The sequence below is a fragment of the Strix aluco genome, chromosome 7 (genome assembly GCF_031877795.1).
Source record: "Strix aluco isolate bStrAlu1 chromosome 7, bStrAlu1.hap1, whole genome shotgun sequence".
NCBI classification, from domain to species: domain Eukaryota; kingdom Metazoa; phylum Chordata; class Aves; order Strigiformes; family Strigidae; genus Strix; species Strix aluco.
Window position 1 is genome coordinate 27,542,656 of NC_133937.1, and position 15,008 is coordinate 27,557,663.

Sequence of the window (15,008 nt, forward strand, 5' to 3'; positions counted from 1 at the left end):
AGCTGCAAGGTATAAAAGGAACATGACCTAATGGCTCAAAAATCAGAAAGTGCACAAAAGAACCACCAATGCTTTTGTTTTCAACTGATCTTTATTTTAATCCCACTGGTTGATGCCTGAGGATCTCATCCAAGGAATCTGAATGCCTGATAATGTCAACTAGAGCACATGAAAGACAGGGGAAGGAGCCAAGTCCACAAGGGCATCAGAATAGGTTTACTCTGGTTTGGGATGAAAGTCTGAAAGAGCAGGTGGTTTTATTTTATCATGAGCTTGACCCTGCTTCAGTAGAGGCAGACAGTTGGTGGACTTTTGCATTTTTCCTGGAAATTCTCTGAACCAAAACTAAGCCAGACCCTTTCAGCCAAACACCTCCTGATCTGTGACCTTCAGGTCCACAACCCAAGTCCAGTGACTGGACACTGGCCAGTCCAAGGGTCCCTTTTTCATTCCAGCAGTGTTCAGCACCTTGCAATTTAGATAAGTGGCAAAAGACTGACTGCAATTTTTCCTATTCTAATGCAAAATGGAATTTAAATTACAGCAGTCTCTCTTTAGGAGGAAAACTCAGAATAAAAAAACCAAAACAAAACAACCATCCCCCCACAGCCCTTTTTGGCTCCCAAATCCTCTTGGAATTCATCCATCTTCATATCGCTCATATCTCATGGCTTCCATTGTAAACATCAGCGCTAATTAATGAGACCTTGGTGCTCCACATAGTTAAGATGAGTAACAATCCAACGTTTGTTTGTGAGATGGGTGCCCTCACATCTCCCCTTCCCAGGGGAAGGCGCTGGGGCTGTTAGCCGTGTGTGTGACAAGCTGCAAGGGACAAAGTCCGAACCACCGCTCCACCTCTGGTGTCAAAAGCATGCAGGTGTAGCTCTCCTGAGCTGCGTGAGAAGTGTTTCCTAAACCTTTTAGAGATTAAAATGGAAAGTCTGGGGTCCCCTTACTGAATTGCCCCTATCCCATTCCATCTCATCTCTGTGCTGGGCTCCTGGGAACCCATTCAAAGGCAGTGGTGAGTTTTCTGCTTTGAGAAGGAGACACTGGAGTTGCTGGACCATGGGATGCCATTCCAGCCCTAAGGCAAAATGTTGCTGCTTTCCCTGTGCAGCGTAACAGTTTTCATGCAGTGGGTCTTGGGACTGATTTGAAGGCAAACTTTGTCTCTGCATCCAAATTGTTTTGCAGTAGAGGGACTGAGCAGCTGTTCCTCACCACTATGGCCTGTGGCTTAGTAGGACATGGGAATTTGGACAAATGACTCTGCTAAATGGGAGCTCAGCCCTCTACCTGCCCTTCCTTCTGCTGTCTGCAGAATAGAGCGTTTCTCTCCAGGACAGCCAAATTGCTGTGCTTCTGCCACATGTGATTTGGATACTGAGTTCTTAAACATTTGCAGGCATCATTTTTTAAACCAGCTTGTGATAGGAAAATGATCTTTCTCCCCAGTATTCCTGGCATGTTTCTGCTGTAGAGAGATGGGATGAAGCTCATGCTTCCTAGGGAGAATCAAAGGGCAGGAGGGGTAAGTGAGGTTCTTCTGCATGCCCTCTCATGGCACTTTGGGATCTCCAAGTAAAAATGTATGAGGGACAAGAACAGACCTAAATCCTCTCCTTGTCATTGCTTAACACATGTCTCTGTGACTCTTCACTGAGCTCCGATTTTGCAAAACCAAACATATACAGGATAGTTTAGACCTGATTCTGATTTGGTCTAGCTGAAGAGCTGTCTGGCATTTTGTTCCCACAAACACCATGAAATGAAAAGCACTGTCATATGTGACATTAGCAGACTTTCTTGTTGGTCACAGCCCAGGGTGGAATTCAGCCTGAGACTCAGTTTCCATGACAGGTAGGACCACGCCGGCTCATCCGAATGTGTGCAGTCCTTTTTTTACCTATGGGGATTTCAGGGGGGTACGCTGGTCTTGCCTAGTTTCCCCCAGCTCAGGCGTTTCTGCACTTGCACTCGTCTCATCCCTAAGAGCACCTCTGAAAGATGCCAGTTCACTGCCCGTTCAGCAGAAAGAGCAATGTTTTTGTATTCGCCGCCCTGCTTCCTGCAGCACCTGGGTTTTCCTTGGAGATCTCCTGTTCATGCATGGAGCCAGCCTTGCTTCTTGGGGCTGATGGGAACGCAGAGCCCTGCGGTGAGGCCGTGAGCCAGAAATCCTCCAACATCACCTTGCGCACCTGAGACCAGAGGGCTCTTGCTGTTGTGCAATTGCAAACTCCCTTTAAATCAGTGTTTCAATACAAGCAAGGCAGCTCTGGCTTTTCTGAGACCTTGTTTTATTTTTTTTTTGTCCATAGTGGGAATCAGGAGTTTCACACCCCATTGTGCCTTCCTAACCCACAAGGAAATCCCTTTTTTCCCCTCTTGATTAGTTAATGCTGTGGTTTTGCAGTGTAGTCTCAGTTAGAGATGGGAGAGCAGCGCGGGATCACACCATGGCTCTGACGAGGGATGCTCCGTCCCATCGGGGGCAGTGACAGACATTGCTCCCCAGCTCCTAACCCACACTGCTCCTGTCCCCTGTGCACTGGCTGCTCCATGTCTGCCTGCCAGGCTCTCTGTGCCAGCCACCCAGGGCCGGACGCTGCCCCTCGCCCACCTCCTGGCAATTGGGGTGCTCTGTAGATGGGGACTGAAGTGTGTTCCCACAATAGGGGGGCATCTTTGTGCCCAATCCAGCAAATGAGAGTCCTCCCTCTAATCCCCCCATTCTGACCTCTGGTTCTCCCTTTGCGGCTTGCTTCTGTGAATGTACTCCTTTTTGCATTTCTTCACAGAAAAATAGAAGAGATTGCAGCCAAAAATCCTTCCCAAGCAGCTGGGGCAGCCGTGGGGCAACAATCCCTTTGACACAGAAGTCCCTCATTCAGTATTCACCTCTGACAGTAGCTGACTTTTGGCCACTCTGTTCTTGCTTAGATGCAGGTGTTATCTGTAGCTTGCTGGGTGCTTCCTCTGCAGCTGGGAGCAGCTTTCACGCCCGTGCAGTCATCCATCGTGTCTCGGACTGGCACCCCTCTCTGTTATTTTTATATTTTTAGTGGCCTTCCTTGTGCAATAACATGAATTATCTTTTTTTTGATAAGAATCTTCTTAGCAGAATATTAATGTATATAATTAAGATAGTATTTGGCTCTTCAATCACACTGTTCATCCCAAAATTAGCTTAATTACACAGCTGCTCCTCTAGAATGAGACTGTTTGTTTAAAAGCTTAAATAGGGAGATAGGGGCAAAATTTCTTTCTCCAAGGAGAAAACCTCCATTTCAGATTTCTAGCTATGTTGAAACATGGCTTCTCTATTTTAAGGACGGGAAGAAGTCAAGGGAATGGTACTGCTGATTTTTGTTTTAATCCTCTACGTAGGGAGTGAGCCACAACCCCCCTTGATTTGTTATTTTGTTTGTTTGGTTTTTTCACTGCATTATTGAAGGTAAAAGCTTGAGGATCTTGCATTCCTTGGGTTGGTTCACATGCAATTCTTCTGGTTTTCCTCTCTCTCTGACATCGTGAAACTCAGGCATCCCTAACAGCCCGACAAAATCTGTTGGATAAGGCACATGCTTTTCACTAGCTTCCAGTTTGTGAACCATAAACCTAGCTTTAACAGCAGCCTTAACCTCTTGGAGTTACAACAACATGGAAGAAAAATGCCTCCAGACAAGGCTGCAGGATTACTTCAGCTTTCTGCGAGGCAGTTGAGAAGTTATGTTCAATTTTGCTGTCAATTCTTCCGCTTCAAACATTGCTGCTGTAAACTATCAGTCGCTCCTGCGAGTATGTTCGTGTTTGGAACTATGCAGTAAATCAGATTAGAGTGCCCTTTATTAACTCTGGTGCACAAGATTTTAGCAGTAGAGATTTGATTCAGAGAAAATGAATGAGGATAGTTAAAGTCAAATATAAATAGAGCTCATTAAAAAACAAACAAACCAGCCTCTGTTTCATTATGTGACTCTTAACTGCACCATGAGAATAGGAGTAGCTCTCATTAAAGTCCCCTGGCAGCCTTGTTCTCTTCATCTTCTGCAAACTTTCTCACAAACTCCTAGGAGCTCTTGGGGACATGAACCTAATCTGCACCTTGGAATGAGAGAGAAAGGGAGAAAGCAAACAGAAGAAGCCTGCATGCATGTGCACACAGTAAAATGAGCATAGCCCTGCCAGCACATCTGCATTCCATCCGAGCTCCTGTGTCTGTGCAGAGTACCACCGCTCCCCTGCACCTAAGACCCCTCTTCTATGCTCTCAGCAGCACCCTCTTCTCACCTGACCGGGCTAAGCCAGAGGAGCCCCCCACTTTCTCCTCCTTTGCCCAGTGCCTTGGTTGGGGGTTGTGCTGTGGAGCCAGCTCCACGTTTCTCCTCCATGTACTGCTGCAGCCACCCGGTACCTGGGGATGGGCTGTGCAGTGGGGTCAGGATCGCTCCCCAGCTGGGGGGGAGAGCATCGCCTCTGTGCTCCCCTGACCACCACAGAAAAGCCCAGCATTGCCTCTAAAATGAGAATAAGCTCCTTATTCTTGAGCGCAGTCTGTGCGGACCCTCTGTCCTTTCATCACCACAGCTGTGAGAAAAGCTCAGAGTCTGATTTACACACTCACTGTCCGTGTGTAGGTGGGTTTGTTCATTTCTGGTGGGTTTTTAAGTACATATGTTTTGGGGGAAGGGAGAAGGTATAAAAGCAGTGATGTAGTCAGAGCATGGGAAAAATCCAGCTACAGTAACAAAATATAGTGTATAGCAGTCTGTGCTGAAGAAGGAGGGTTGCAGAATGGTACCCAGACCTTCCAGTTCACTAATATACAATCAACCATTAAATTATTGAGGCTTCAAGCTGTTGCCTTAATGAATAGGACATGCTTACCTTCATGAGATCCTGAGCGTGCAGGTACAGTGAATGGGAAAAGAGTCCTGGAAAGGAGATTGGACAGCATTTGAAAGGAAGGCTTTTAGTTCTGGAAAAGGAAGCTACTTTAAAAGCAGAGTTAAAACATATTTTCTTTTAAAAAAGATCTATTAAAGAAAAGACTGAGTGAGTCTCATTACTGCTAGTGCAATAGCACAAGTGGGAGATTAATATCCTGCTTAAGGGAATAAAACTGCAGTATCTCTTGAGCAAACCTATTCCCACATGAGGGGGGAGCTCAAAAGCAAATAGCATCTTTATGCTACTTACAATTGCACTCCTGGAACACATGTGGAGCCTGCAAGGGACCTGGCTGTAACAGTTGCACTTTTCTCATGATTTCCCCCTGTTACAAGCACCAGTTCAATCCCATCATTAAGGAGCACTGGGAACACGAGGTCATGGAGTCCTTGGTATTTTAAAGCAATGCATCATCTACTCCTGCTCCCTGCAAGCTTAACTGGCGTGATGCCTGAGCGCCTGCCACAAGGGCTCCCACCCTTCCAACTTTATGTGGAAAACCATTCCAAAGTTTTAATTAATTCTAATTGATGATTGCAGAGCAATTTGGTGTGTGCAGATGGAAATCAGTAGAGAAGTGTTAGTTCATCGTGCTTTAGTATTTTTTATGAATACATATGTTTTACAAAAAGAATTGCAGCTTACTCAGAACCTGGACTGGACTGTGCCCGACTGTTTAATTACTGCTCACACAGAAGTAATTTGCAAAGTGTCAATTTCCGAAATCAATGCACTCTAGTCCAATAAATATTTAATGCTTCCATCTGCCATTTTTAGGTTAGTTACCAACCCTGCTAGATGAAGTGTATGAAACAGTTGTCTGCTGTTGACATAAAGAAGGGTTTTGAGATCCAGCTTGCATGGAAACCTAGAAAAAGCAGATTTCCTGAACCCAATTATATTCTCTTTTCTATATTAAATATGTATAGAGAGAACATTGCATATGGAGACAGGTTTATAGCATGCAGGCCCTTATAAAATTTCATCTTAATTTTATGAGGGGAAATACATTGAGTCTTCCCTAGTGAGACTATGACTGCAGATCCTAGGTCTGAATTTTGGGACAAATCTAGCTGGAGCGTGCAGCATCTTTTCCAGTGGGAAAAGCCTCATAAGCAAAGGGCATGGTAGCCATTTCAAAGAGCAAAGAGGAGGTGGAGAAGCCCCCTGCCTGTGCAGGCAGGAGGGAATGCGTGGGGCTGCACAGGCAGCTGGGGCTCCCATGGGTCACGGTGGGATGTCGACCTCGCTTTCTGCTTAACTGGGGGTGGCAAAACTTGCCTCCCTCTGGCTGTGCGGCAGACTATTTAATTACTGATATTCATGGAGGATTTGGAACTCTCCGGATGGGAATGCCCTGTGCCAATGCAAATGTCACTGCTCGCAGTACAACACGGGGGCCTCGATGATTAGTTCTGTTTTACTGTTTTTCTAGTATAATTATGTTTAATTCATGTGTTGTTTCATCAAAATGTCTGTCACTCAGGGCTTGGCCTCATCTTCTTAAATAGCTGGGTATAAAATTACAATGTGTTCCTCCAGTGAGACCATATTTCCAGAACATCATGACAGCTTTATTATGACACAGGGCTTTCTGTTTAGCTGAACGGATACACTGAATTATCCTTTTAAAAAATCAAAATCTCTTGTGGTTGGATCATAAGACTTGTGCCATATTCCATACAGGGTTACTCTAAATCAACATAATAAGGATCTTGTGCGGTGGCCTTTAAGCTTTCTTGCTGGGTCATGGTGGACCAGTAGTTATGCAGGAGGCACCTTGCAAAGCACCAAGCAAAGCAGGGCTGATTTTCCAGCAGAATATGTTCTCTCTTTGAGTCCTCTCACAGCCTAGTGGCAGCTTCCAGGGATTATTCAGCAAGTAATGAACTAGTGGGAACGACCCTTGTGTCCCCACGGTGCCTAAAGCTCCTGTGGGAACCTGTAGGAGTGTTGCTGCCAGTACCACCACGCTTTGAATACCAGACCCCAAACCACCTGTGTGGGCTGGTGCGAGATGGGTGGAAGCCTGTTCCTGTAAATATGAATCTGTAGTTTAGATGATGATTTTAGCAATGCATTCAAATTATTGCCCAAAGCTATTCCCCACTATACTCTTGCATGTAAAAAGACCAACCTGTCTAAGCCTAATGGGACCCTAATGAAATTGTTTCCTGTAGCTTTATGCTGTGCAGCTGGATGTAATAACTCCAGCTAATGCACCAGGGACATGCAGCAGAAAAGTTCTCAGTGCAGTTGATGAAGTTGCTGCTGTAGTGGATGGAGGGCTTTTGGGATGAGTAGATGTGTCAATCAATCTATAATGAGACTTCTGGATTAAAAAAAATTGCTGGATTATGGAACAAGCTTTTGAATTGCTACTGTGATGGACTACCCTTGTGTAACCAGGTACCACAGTCTCTTTTTGGCTTTCATGTGGGTGGTGATGTGCCAGAAAGGGAGAAGAAAAGAGAAGCATGGGAAATTGTATTGGAAACATAATTTGCAGTATTGCTTTGGTACAAGTCCCTATTTTTTTTTAAAGATGGCTTTTAAACTTTGTGGGGCAGGTGCTGAATGGTTGCTCTATGGTTTGATTAAGCAGCATCTAACCTCAGGAAATCCCCAGTGTCTGGAAACAAATATTAGATTAAGCAATCCTTTTGGCTAATGGCTGTGCCCCTACTGCCAGTAAAGTTGTGTCCTGGGCAGTTTTCTTGCTGCTTTTATCTGATTTCCTGAGGGAGCCAGGACCACTGCAGTCAGGTGAAGTGCAGGGGGCCAGGAACCATCTCACTGTTTCTTACTCTTGATTTCGACATGTGCATGGTGGTGGGGCAGTCCTAAAGAGCACAAGGCAGTTTCTGTCCCCATCATCTCCTTTGCAGCAACCTCTGCATGAGAACAGGATCTGAACACTGCAGAAATCTGCTTGTTAATGTAAGACAGCATGGTCTACTAGTCACAGCAGGGCTTAGTGGCGATAAATCCCTCTGCTTCATGTTCCCAGTTCTCCCATGCAGATACCAAGGCATTTCACCTCTCTGTGCCTCACAGTGCCTGTGCATAGGGACAAAGGAAGGAGAGACATACAGTTGCATTATTGTTGTTGTGGTCTAATTCTAACCAGAATCGAGCAGCAGGAAAGAGAGGCAGTTCTTGGTTCCTCCTGTCATCATTTAGACCCAAATTAGTGACTCAGTGTGAGTTCAAAGGAGGCTTGAGCTGATCAGTATGCTGCAGGCCCCCATTTCCTCCCCCACCACTGGTGGCCATGTGAGAAAGTTCATTTCTTTTGGCGAAAAAGCAATTCCTCTTCTCCTCACCTCTTAGTTTGAATGGTTAGTTTTCAGCTGGATCAGCTCCCCATACGGTCTTGCTGTGCCATGTGATGTGTCCTGAGGCGAGGGATGGGGTGGGATGGTGTGGCGAGGGAGAGAAGCCAAGTCATCCCTGTGGAAGGATTATCTCATGTGGCTTTGCTGAAAATTAAACTTCATTGGAAGGGTTGTACTGAAGACTGAAGGCATGTTTGAACTCAGAGTGTGGGTTGTCATTTGACCAGCTTGTTGGCTTGATTTGATGAGCTTTTGTGTAATTTAGGGGAGAATCTCTTCCTGTTGACACCTCTTGTACTCTCTGTGACAGCCCTGTGCAAGCAGGACCTTCCTGGAGATCATAGAATCGTAGAATGGTTTGAGTCAGAAGGGACCTTAAAGGTCATCTAGGTCCAACCCCCCTGCCATGGGCAGGGACACCTTCCGCTAGACCAGGTTGCTCAAAGCTCCATCCAACCTGGCCTTGAACACTGCCAGGGAGGGGGCATCCACAACTTCTCTGGGCAACCTGTTCCAGTGCTTCACCACCTTCACAGTAAACAATTTCTTCCTTATATCTAATCTAAATCTACCCTCTTTCAGTTTAAACCCATTACCCTTCATCCTATCCCTACACTCCCTGATAAAGAGTTCCATCTCATCTTTCCTTTAGGCCCCCTTTAAGTACTGGAAGGCCACTATAAGGTCGTCCAACAGCCTTCTCTTCTCCAGCATGAACAACCTGCTCGAGCAGGTCTGTGTCCTTCTTAGGATGGGGGCCCCAGAGCTGGACACAGCACTGCAGGTGGGGTCTCATGAGAGTGGAGTGGAGGGGAAGAATCACTTCCCTCAACCTGCTGGCCACACTTCTCTTGATGCAGCCCAGGATATAGTTGGGCTTCCTGGGCTGCAAGCGCACATTGCTGGCTCATATTCAGTTTTCCATCCATTACTGCTACTCCCAAGAGATGGCTGTACGCACACTGATTTGCAAGGCTGTCCCTTGCAATCTCCTGAAGGACAGTTTCCCAAGGCTCTGATTTTCATGTTTTTGTGAACCAAGAGTCCAGCTGTGCTTCACAAATTCACCAGATGAAACCAACAAGGCAGCCTTGTCCTACTGCTTCCATCCATGTATCTCCACCACAGGAGCTGATCTCCTGTCTTGCACAGAGGCTAGGCAAGACAGCGTGGTTTGTGGAAGAGCGGGCCTCTTGCAAGACACAGTACTTTGCCTCTTCATCATCTCACTACAGAGGCCTGATTGTGCCGTCTCTGTAAGCTTTAATTGAGGAACTGGCTTCCAAAGACCATATTAATATTCTGCAAAGAAAATGGGAGTGCTTTCTTCATTGAGTCAGCTCAAAGGACTAGTGTCTGTCAGCTGTTGTACGAAATAAAATGTCTGCTGGAAAAAATAAGCATTTTTTTTAAACTTATGTTCTGCACTGAATTATTTAGGTTCAAAAAATAAGTTGGTTTAAAAGGGTGGGGGCTGGTTCAGGAGAGCAGTACTGTGAGAGCCAGCAGCCCCCCACGCCTGCAGGGTGAGACCCCTGGGTACAGTTTGTAGTCTCCTGCAGGGCAGCCAGCACAGATCGAGCCTTGTGAAAGAGATAAGCAAAGCAAGCTGGGGAATAACAGCACTTCCATAATACTGCATTTCCTGGGTATTAGAGTAATTCTATGATACAGGAATTTAATAGTACAAATCCGGCTGATAACCATTTTGGTAAATAATAATGAAAGAGCTGTGACAGTTCAGCTCTAGCTTGACTAATGCAGTGATAGTATCTATCCTGAAGAGTAAAATGCAATAGCACAGAAAGTTCTTTTCTGCAATTTGCCAGGTCTGCAGATGTCATTGGGTGACGTTCAGGTCTGTGTAAGGGACCAGCACACACTTATACACCTTTGGGTCTGTTTTAAACCTTCTTAAAAAACCCTGTTTCTGTGTCCTGAACCTTTATGCTTGATGCATTTCACCCACTGTATGGAAAGCAGCAGTTTCCTTCCCACATTTAATGTGGGAATTGCTTCTCTCTAACAGGTAGGAAAGAGTGAAATAACAACCCAGGCAATCTGTTTCTCCTTTACTACATTAATAGCATTTGCTAGTGTTAAGAGACCTCTGCAGCCCTAGGCAGCAGTATGGGTTGTGTGTTTTTCTTATTTAATGACCAAGAGGAGCCAGAGATAGGTGATAAACTTGGCTAAATATCAAGTGGTGAATGAAAGGGCTTAGCATCTGACCAGGTGGGAAATAGCAGGTTCGCTGCTGTGCCTTCCCATACTTCCCCAAGCATACCTTACATTAAAAACTTGGCATTATTTTGCTTTGGGTGGAGTTAATTGAAATTAATTGGAATGGGCTGCTGAATCATCTCCTCCAATCTGCATATTAATGCCACTTCACACAGTTCTTTCCCTCCCATCCAGTCTGAAAGCAGAGGGATGAGAAGACTGCCTGGCAGTATCTGTGTAGCAGAGGGTGGGTGTTGAAGCTCTGAGACCTGGCTTCCCTTGGCTGTGCGGTAACTGCTGGGAAATGCTCCCTTCCACTAACTTGTTTGCTTTAGGTTTGCCTCTTTTGGTTGTAGTCAAGGTACCCTACATCTTTCTCTCCCAGATACACACTGTTGTTCTTGTGTGACTAGCTCAGGAGAGGTCTGCATTGAGCAACAAGGAGATGTTTGGAGCTCTGCTTTTAACTGCATGTGTGGAGTTCCTAATCTGTAGCCCAGATGAATTGTCAGCTGTATTTTCATTTAAATAATGCTTCTTAAGACAAAGAATAGAACACAGAGGCTAACCCTGCTCTCATTTACTTGGATGAGAACAGGTTGTGGCTTTCAAAGTGGTAATAACCAGTGTTGTTGGAGTTTATCTTATGGTAAGCCAGAAGTCCTAGCTAGGATTATGGTCCATGTGCCCTTGTGCAGTAAGAAATATGCAGGCTCTGTCTTGGAGAATGTACACCCTTCTTAAAATGGTCTCCTGTAGATTTGTATGACTTGCCTGCCAAGCTTTAGTTAGTTCTGTGTCAAAAGGAACAATTTTAAGTGCCCAGAAGTTCAGTTTCATTCTTCTTTTTGGTTGTTGTTTTTAAAGCATAATTAAATTAATTAAAATGGCCACTTAAGTAAGGTAATGTTATTTCCAGCTTTCTAAGAAAGTGTTGGAAAGGGAAAGTGAAAACCTTTGCTAGATTTGGCAGCTTGCTTGGAAACTCTATCACTGTGTGAGAGTGCATTAAAAATAATGCTCTCTGGCAGCTCTTTTGGAGCCTGGGAACTGAAAGGTAGTAACCAACTCTGTATCGCGGACTTCTTGCATCTTCATTAAATCAGAAATCATGAATATCTCAGACTTACTACTCAAACTCATGGGGAGAAAAGCAGCTGGTCACACTTAATTTTAATGATGTTACAGTATTATGTTGTTCTTCCTCTTTCCCCAAGCCCTGCCATGAGGTGTTTGCTTTCATACAATAATGCAGGATGAACCTCACTAAGTCTCTCTGGCCAATTCCTGTGTGTAAGTTTGCTTGGAGCTTCTCTGCTGATGCCTGCTGCTATATTGTCTCTTCAGCTGGGACTCCATCCAAGTTTGTAAGCAGAGATGAGGCTCAGCTTCTGAGTTTGGACCTAGCTCTTGAGTTTTCCTGCAGTGCCAACTGGCCGAGTGTTAGGTACCAGCTGTACAACTCCCCTAATAAATCACATTATTCCGGGTGACAAAAATCAGTTTCTAAATCTAGGATACCAAAGAAAGTGGTAGCTGTTATTCAGTGGGGAAATAGATTTCCTCTCCAGTCTGAGTTATACTAATCAGATGTGTGTTGCTGGAAACATCATCTTTATTTTTGTGTGTGTCTCTTTCCCTTATTGCATAAAGATTTATCCATTCAAAATTTATCACAGTGCAAGAGTATTAGTAAACATAAGCTTGTTGATATTTGGCATTCTCATGCTTGACTGGAGGAAAGATCTACAACTTAAAAGGGGGTTGGAATAATAAAACCCCAAGAGTAACCTATGTTTGGGAAATAACAATGGTTGATACTAGCCCTGAGGGTGTTGGGTTTTTCACTGAGCAGTGAAATGAGATCCTTGAATGAGAACTGTGTAACTGTGCTGGAGCTTTGTGTCTGGGGTTGTGGCTCCTGTTCGTCTTCAGTGTGACGTGTGACCTGAAGAATTGCTTTGCTAAGGACACTGAGAGGTGGTGATTTTACTGCTGTGTCTAGCTACAAGGTACCTCTGTGATATCCCTAAGTATAAGAATTGGTTTCTTCTCTGCTGCAGGCAGGGTACTTTGTCTTTTTTTTTAAGCTGTTATCTTAACTAACAATGATAGATGTTTAACAGAAGCATCCCTTGAGGTCATGGTGTACCTCAAAAAACCATACTTTTCTCACTTTGCACAAATGTTTTATGTTAAGCAAGGCTGTGTGTGTGACTCTGGAGAGGAGCTGGAGAGAAGACACAAAGGCTGGCTTGACAATGTCATGCATGCAGTGGTTTAGTGACATGCACCCTGATTTCTCATGTTCATTATCCCACAACTGTTTCAGCTCCCTGGCACATGGCTTTGGGTCATCAGCACGTGCTTTATTTCTAGCACAATGATTTGATGCTCTTTTGCAGTTGACTGCATTTAGTCTCTTGCATCAATTCTGGACACCTGGTTACTGGAAAGACTAACACTCAGAAAAGAATAAGTATATGGTTATCAATTGGACTGAAAAGATTGATTTTTAAGAGCAAAGATTAAAAGAGCTGAATATGAATATCTCTGCCAAATAAAGACTAGATAAGTAGGTATGTTTTTACTGTACTTGATGTGTGCAAACATGAGGAAGACTCATTCAAAGTGCTCACTGGATACAGCAAGAATGAAATGAGAGGGGAAGACTTGATGTGATTAGCATGTAACTCTGAGATATCACTGTGCTATAGAAGTCACAGGCCTTATAACACCAGACTTACTGATTCAGCTCTTGGGTAATAAATTCAGTCTAGGAACAATCCTTCTCTAGTAGAGAAAAATAATAGGTTTGTGCCTGTAGGAGTGATTCTGATCTGGTCCCTGCTACAGTAAGTCTTTTCCACCCTGAGTTCTCAGTGATGGTATGCAGCCAGGGGACCAATGCTAGCCTTGCAGGGAGTTGGCTTTTCCTGGATAGTAGGGAAAAAGCAATGAGATTTGTGGCAGAAAAGCACTGTATAATTGTCCAAGGTGGTTTACGTGCACTGCCCTACCTTTAGCATGTCCCCTGTTACAGTTTTCCTGGCTCTTGTGTGTTCTCAGCCTCAGCAGGTATCAGTGGGGAAGACCAGGTCTTTGGATTTTGATCCTCTTGGGATCTCCACAAGGGTTTAATGTTGCTGTCCTTTTCCCTGAGCTCTTGCCCAACCATCTTGCTTTGCTTTCAGCTTGAGTCCCTTTCTCTGCCCTTTGTGTCAATGGGACAATGCAAGTGCTCTGTGAAGCAGAAAATATCCTAACCTCCTAAGGGATGGCACTGTCATCTTTTCCCTCTCTCCTCCTACACAGCTGCATGTGTACAAGGGTGTCAGTGCTTCTTTCCACACCCTCCATCACCCAACTGCCTGGTTGGGCTACAGCCCCTGTTAATTTGTGGCTCACTGCAGAGCCTCTCATAATTTAATAACAAAAAAACCCCACCCCAAAACCCCAACCAAACACAAAACCAGCCTGCAAAATAATATTTTTTTTTTCCCCCACCATTTTTCTAATTTTATTTCTAGGGCTCCGACTTTGCTTGCAGGTGAGTTGGGAAGCCCAGAGCCACCCTGCATGGAGCAGAGCTGTCATGTTGCCTTTGCTTCAGCAGCCTCTAGTGGGGAGAGAGATATGGTTAAAGCCAGGGCAGGATTCCTCCTGGGCTGTAACTCTTCTGACTTTGCAGACCCGCCAGGGGAGTGTTAGTGTCTGCAGTCTGAGATGAACTCTCTTTTAATCTGTGTCGTAAGCAAAGGCTGATGAGTAGAAGAAAAGGCTATTTTTTTTCCAAGAGGCCAATGTGGGAGACTTTTTTTTTTTTTTTCATAAATTTCAAATGTGGGGGAAATAAAACTATCTGGAGGTGAATGAGTCACTTTCATGAGTCACCAATAGTGGGAAGAGGGGATTTAATATTTGTGAATCAGAAGCGAAAAGTACAATCTGTTCCCTGCTTGGTGTGAGAGAGAAAAAAGTGGACAATTTCAAAAAGCTATTTTCTCCCCAGAAGAAGAATAAGAATCTGGTTTTAAACTCTTCAGCATCTCAGGGTGAATGGCTGCCACCCTTCCTGGCAGGCACTTTGGTCCCTGGGCTGACTGTACCCAAAGGTGCTCGTTGCCTTGTGTGTTTTTCCAAACCTCGGGACTTCTGTCCCACTCTGCCGCTGGCTTTCTTGGTGTGATCTTGGGCATCTCTCCCCTCCACTTGTTGCTCACTTCTCCTTGATAATATGAGTACATTGCCAGTAAATTGAAGTTTATGAAGAGCCAGACATTGTGCCTTCAGCAGCCCATTTTCATCCCCACAGAAAGATGTGTAAGTGCAGGTGAGTGCCGCAGGGAGCAGGAGGGGTGGCAAGCGGGCTGCAAGGCAGTAAATCATGCCCTGGCTATGCTAATAACTCTTCCAAATGCCTGGTTGGTGCTGCATGTGAGAGTGTAACCACCAAAATCTCATCAGAGGGAGGGTGTACAGCCCTGG

General features: G+C 44.9%; 1 protein-coding gene across 1 annotated transcript in view; it reads left to right on the forward strand.

The window, feature by feature from the left end:
- NEURL1 (neuralized E3 ubiquitin protein ligase 1) overlaps window positions 1-15,008 on the forward strand; it is a 169,988-nt gene that overhangs the window by 13,912 nt on the left and 141,068 nt on the right. The gene's annotated exons all lie outside the window — the stretch shown is intronic.